The sequence below is a fragment of the Coregonus clupeaformis genome, chromosome 33, assembly GCF_020615455.1.
Source record: "Coregonus clupeaformis isolate EN_2021a chromosome 33, ASM2061545v1, whole genome shotgun sequence".
In the NCBI taxonomy this organism is placed as follows: domain Eukaryota; kingdom Metazoa; phylum Chordata; class Actinopteri; order Salmoniformes; family Salmonidae; genus Coregonus; species Coregonus clupeaformis.
In genome coordinates, this window is record NC_059224.1 from 35,256,028 (window position 1) to 35,261,769 (window position 5,742).

The following is a 5,742-nucleotide window of genomic DNA, read 5'->3' on the forward strand; positions in this document are numbered from 1 at the left end:
TGTAAAAATGTAAAGTGGTGAACTTCATTTTTAATAAATAGATCTATAGGCTTTTAGCTAGGGTTGAATTTATCATCAGTAAACTTTGGAAACAGCTTGATTGTACTACTACAGACTTTTAATGATAAGAATAAGCACATATTTGATTGATCAGAGGGTTTATGTCCAAGCCAACAGGCTTTGGGCGAGAGCTTCAAACGCTTCAGTTTTCACTATCTGAATGCCTGAATCACTACAAATCAAATCACATTTTATTTGCCACAGGCGCCGAATACAACAGGTGTAGACCTTACAGTGAAATGCTTACTTACAAGCCCTTAACCAACAATGCAGTTTTAAGAAAAATAAGTGAAGTAAAAAATTACAATAATAATAATTAAAGAACAGCAGTAAAATAAAATAACAGTAGGGAGGCTATATACAGGGGGTACTGGTACAGAGTCAATGTGTGGGGGCACAGGTTAATTGAGGTAATATGTACATGTGGGTAGAGTTAAAGTGACTATGCATAGATAATAAACAGAGAGTAGCAGCAGCGTAAAACAGGGGGTGGAAAGCCATGATTAGCAGTTCAGGAGTCTTATGGTTTTGGGGTAGAAGCTGTTAAGAAGCCTTTTGGACCTAGACTTGGTGCTCCGGGTACCGCTTGCCGTGCGGAGGGTGTCTGGAGTCTTTGACCATTTTTAGGGCCTTCCTCAGGAAGCTTGGCCCCAGTGATGTACTGGGCCGTACGCACTATCCTCTGTAGCCCATTGCGGTCGGAGGCCGAGCAGTTGCCATACCAGGCAGTGATGCAACCAGTCAGGAAGCTCTCGATGGTGCAGCTGTAGAACCTTTTGAGGGTCTGAAGACCCATGCCAAATCTTTTCAGTCTCCTGTGGTGGAATAGACTTTGTCGTGCCCTCTTCACGACTGTCTTGGTGTGTTTGGACCATGATAGTTTGTTGGTGATGTGGACACCAAGGAACTTGAAGCTCTCAACCTGTTCAACTACAGCCCCGTCGATGAGAATGGGGGCGTGCTCAGTCCTCTTTTTTTCCTGTAGTCCACAATCATCTCCTTTGTCTTGATCACGTTGAGGGAGAGGTTGTTATCCTGGCACCACACGGCCAGGTCTCTGACCTCCTCCCTATAGGCTGTCTCATCGTTGTCAGTGATCAGCCCTACCACTGTTGTGTCGTCTGCAAACTTAATGATGGTGTTGGAGTCGTGCCTGGCCATGCAGTCATGGGTGAACAGGGAGTACAGGAGGGGACTGAGCACGCACCCCTGAGGGGCCCCCGTGTTGAGGATCAGCATGGCAGATGTGTTGTTATCTACCCTTACCACCTGGGGACGGCCCGTCAGGAAGTCCAGGATCCAGTTGCAGAGGGAGGTGTTTAGTCCCAGGGTCCTTAGCTTAGTGATGAGCTTTGAGGGCACTATGGTGTTGAACGCTGAGCTGTAGTCAATGAATAGCATTCTCACGTAGGTGTTCCTCTTGTCCAGGTGGGAAAGGGCAGTGTGGAGTGCAATAGAGATTGCATAATTTGTGGCTCTGTTGGGGCGGTATGCAAATTGGAGTGGGTCTAGGGTTTCTGGGATAATGGTGTTGATGTGAGCCATGACCAGCCTTTCAAAGCACTTCATGGCTACAGACGTGAGTGCTACGGGTCGGTAGTCATTTAGGCAGGTTATCTTAGTGTCCTTGGGCACAGGGGCTATGGTGGTCTGCTTGAAACATTTTGGTATTACAGACTCAGTCAGGGACATGTTGAAAATGTCAGTGAAGACACTTTCCAGTTGGTCAGCGCATGCTCAGAGTCCTGGTAATCCTAATGGCCCTGCGGCCTTGTGAATGTTGACCTGCTTAAAAGTCTTACTCACATCAGCTACAGAGAGCGTGATCACATAGTCATCCGGAACAGCTGATGCTCTCATGCATGCTTCAGTGTTGCTTGCCTCGAAGCGAGCATAGAAGTGATTTAGCTCGTCTGGTAGGCTCGTGTCACTGGGCAGCTCGCGGCTGTGCTTCCCTTTGTAGTCTGTAATAGTTTGCAAGCCCTGCCACATCCGACGAGCGTCGGAGCCGGTGTAGTACGATTCAATCTTAGTCCTGTATTGACTCTTTGCCTGTTTGATGGTTCGTCTTAGGGCATAGCAGGATTTCTTATAAGCGTCCGGCTTAGAGTCCCGCTCCTTGAAAGCGGCAGCTCTACCCTTTAGCTCAGTGCGGATGTTGCCTGTAATCCATGGCTTCTGGTTGGGGTATTTATGTACGGTCACCGTGGGGACGACGTCCTCGATGCACTTATTGATGAAGCCAGTGACTGATGTGGTGTACTCCTCAATGCCATTGTAAGAATCCCGGAACATATTCCAGTCTGTGCTAGCAAAACAGTCCTGTAGCTTAGCATCTGCGTCATCTGACCACTTCCTTATTAACCGAGTCACGGTTGCTTCCTGCTTTTGTTTTTGCTTATAAGCAGGAATCAGGAGGATAGAATTATTTACATTTACATTTACATTTTAGTCATTTAGCAGACGCTCTTATCCAGAGCGACTTACAGGAGCAATTAGGGTTAAGTGCCTTGCTCAAGGGCACATTTACGTCATTTAGCAGACGCTCTTATCCAGAGCGACTCACAAATTGGTGCATTCACCCTATAGCCAGTGGGAAAACCACTTTACAATTTTTTTTTGGGGGGGGGGGGGTAGAAGGATTACTTTATCCTATCCCAGGTAATCCTTAAAGAGGTGGGGTTTCAAATGTCTCCGGATGGTGGTGAGTGACTCCGCTGTCCTGGCGTCGTGAGGGAGCTTGTTCCACCGTTGGGGTGCCAGAGCAGCGAACAGTTTTGACTGGGCTGAGCGGGAACTATGCTTCCGCAGAGGAAGGGGAGCCAGCAGGCCAGAGGTGGATGAACGCAATGCCCTCGTTTGGGTGTAGGGACTGATCAGAGCCCGAAGGTACAGAGGTGCCGTTCCCCTCACTGCTCCATAGGCAAGCACCATGGTCTTGTAACGGATGCGAGCCTCAACTGGAAGCCAGTGGAGTGTGCGGAGGAGGGGGGTGACGTGAGAGAACTTGGGAAGGTTGAACACCAGACGGGCTGCGGCATTCTGGACGAGCTGTAGGGGTTTAATGGCACAGGCAGGGAGGCCAGCCAACAGCGAGTTGCAGTAGTCCAGACGGGAGATGACAAGTGCCTGGATTAGGACCTGTGCCGCTTCCTGTGTAAGGCAGGGTCGTACTCTCCGAATGTTGTAGAGCATGAACCTGCAGGAGCGGGTCACCGCCTTGATGTTAGCGGAGAACGACAGGGTGTTGTCCAGGGTCACGCCAAGGCTCTTCGCACTCTGGGAGGAGGACACAACGGAGTTGTCAACCGTGATGGCGAGATCATGGAACGGGCAGTCCTTCCCCGGGAGGAAGAGCAGCTCCGTCTTGCCAGGGGTTCAGCTTGAGGTGGTGATCCGTCATCCATACTGATATGTCTGCCAGACATGCAGAGATGCGATTCGCCACCTGGTTATCAGAAGGGGGAAAGGAGAAGATTAGTTGTGTATCGTCAGCGTAGCAATGATAGGAGAGGCCATGAGAGGATATGACAGAGCCAAGTGACTTGGTGTATAGGGAGAAAAGGAGAGGGCCTAGAACTGAGCCCTGGGGGACACCAGTGGTGAGAGCACGTGGTGCGGAGACAGCTTCTCGCCACGCCACTTGGTAGGAGCGACCGGTCAGGTAGGACGCAATCCAGGAGTGAGCCGCGCCGGAGATGCCCAGCTCGGAGAGGGTGGAGAGGAGGATCTGATGGTTCACAGTATCAAAGGCAGCAGACAGGTCTAGAAGGACAAGAGCAGAGGAGAGAGAGTTAGCTTTAGCAGTGCGGAGAGCCTCCGTGACACAGAGAAGAGCAGTCTCAGTTGAATGACCATTCCTGAAACCTGACTGGTTTGGATCAAGAAGGTCATTCTGAGAGAGATAGCAAGAGAGTTGGCTAAAGACGGCACGCTCAATAGTTTTGGAAAGAAAAGAAAGAAGGGATACTGGTCTGTAGTTGTTGACATCAGTGGGATCGAGTGTTGGTTTTTTTGAGAAGGGGAGCAACTCTCGCTCTCTTGAAGACGGAAGGGACATGGCCAGCGGTCAAGGATGAGTTGATCAGCGAGGTGAGGTAGGGGAGAAGGTCACCGGAGATGGTCAGATTTGCCAAATGGAGGGCGAGGGAGAGCTTTGTACGCGTCTCTGTGTGTGGAGTAAAGGTGGTCTAGAGTTTTTTTTCCTCTGGTTGCACATTTAACATGCTGGTAGAAATTAGGTAGAACGGATTTAAGTTTCCTTGCATTAAAGTCCCCGGCCACTAGGAGTGCTGCCTCTGGATGAGCGTTTTCCTGTTTGCTTATGGCCTTATACAGCTCATTGAGTGCAGTCTTAGTGCCAGCATCGGTTTGTGGTGGTAAATAGACAGCCACGAAAAATATAGAAGAAAACTCTCTTGGTAAATAGTGTGGTCTACAGTTTATTATGGATACTCTACCTCAGGCGAGCAAAACCTCAAGACTTCCTTAATATTAGATTTCGTGCACCAGCTGTTGTTTACAAATATACACAGACCGCCACCCCTTGTCTTACCGGAGTCAGCCGTTCTATCCTGCCAATGTAGCGTATATCCCGCCAGCTGTATGTTATCCATGACGTCATTCAGCCACAACTCGGTGAAACATAAGATATTACAGTTTTTAATGTCCCGTTGGTAGGATATCCGTGATCATAGGTCGTCTATTTTGTTTTCCAATGATTGTACGCTGGCTAATAGGACTGATGGTAGAGGCAGATTACTCGCTCGCCGTCGGATCCTTACAAGGCACCACGACCTACGTCCACGATATCTCTGTCTCTTTCTCATGCGAATGACGGGGATTTGGGCCTTGTCGGATGTCTGTAGAATATCCTTCGCGCCCGACTCGTGGAAGAAAAAATCTTCGTCCAATACGAGGTGAGTAATCGCTGTCCTGATATCCAGAAGCTCTTTTTGGTCATAAGAGACAGTGGCAGAAACATTATGTACAGAATAAATTACAAATAACGCGAAAAGACACACATAATAGCACAATTGGTTTGAGGGCCGTAAAACGGCAGCCATCTCCTCCAAAAGACATGGGCTAGGGTTGAATTTACTCATCATATAGGCCAGGCTACACATATTCATATACAGCATACGTAGGCCTACAAGTTGTTCAAATTTAAAGGAAATGTTCCCGCTTTTGCAGAGACTGCATTCACGGTAAATGCTGCATAAATCGGCTCAATCTGAAATGACCTTTACATTTCTATCGCCTATGTCTCAGCTGTGATACTTTCTGAATTTTCTGATTAATAAATTATTGTTGCTCCATCGTTCTTTTGTTTGAATCACAGCTACGTTTTCGTTTATAACGTCGGATTGTTTTAAATAATGTATGTAACAAATAGGCTAACAACTGACAGTGTTACAGAAACCAGAAGAGTTGTGAACTACAAATATGGCGCCATTCTGTAGTTTTCTTCCTAACCCTAACCCTAGCTCGGTTGATCTTCTTTATCAATATCTTCACCAATATCATTCCAATTGACGTGTAACATGACATGTACCTTCATTAATACCTAAATAAAGCTGTACTACATCAGCACATGCCATTTCAATGTTTTAAGTGGTGCACTTTTTAAATGGGTTTTTCAGTCATTAAAATTCAAGCATGAAATGTGGGGCTGACATTATT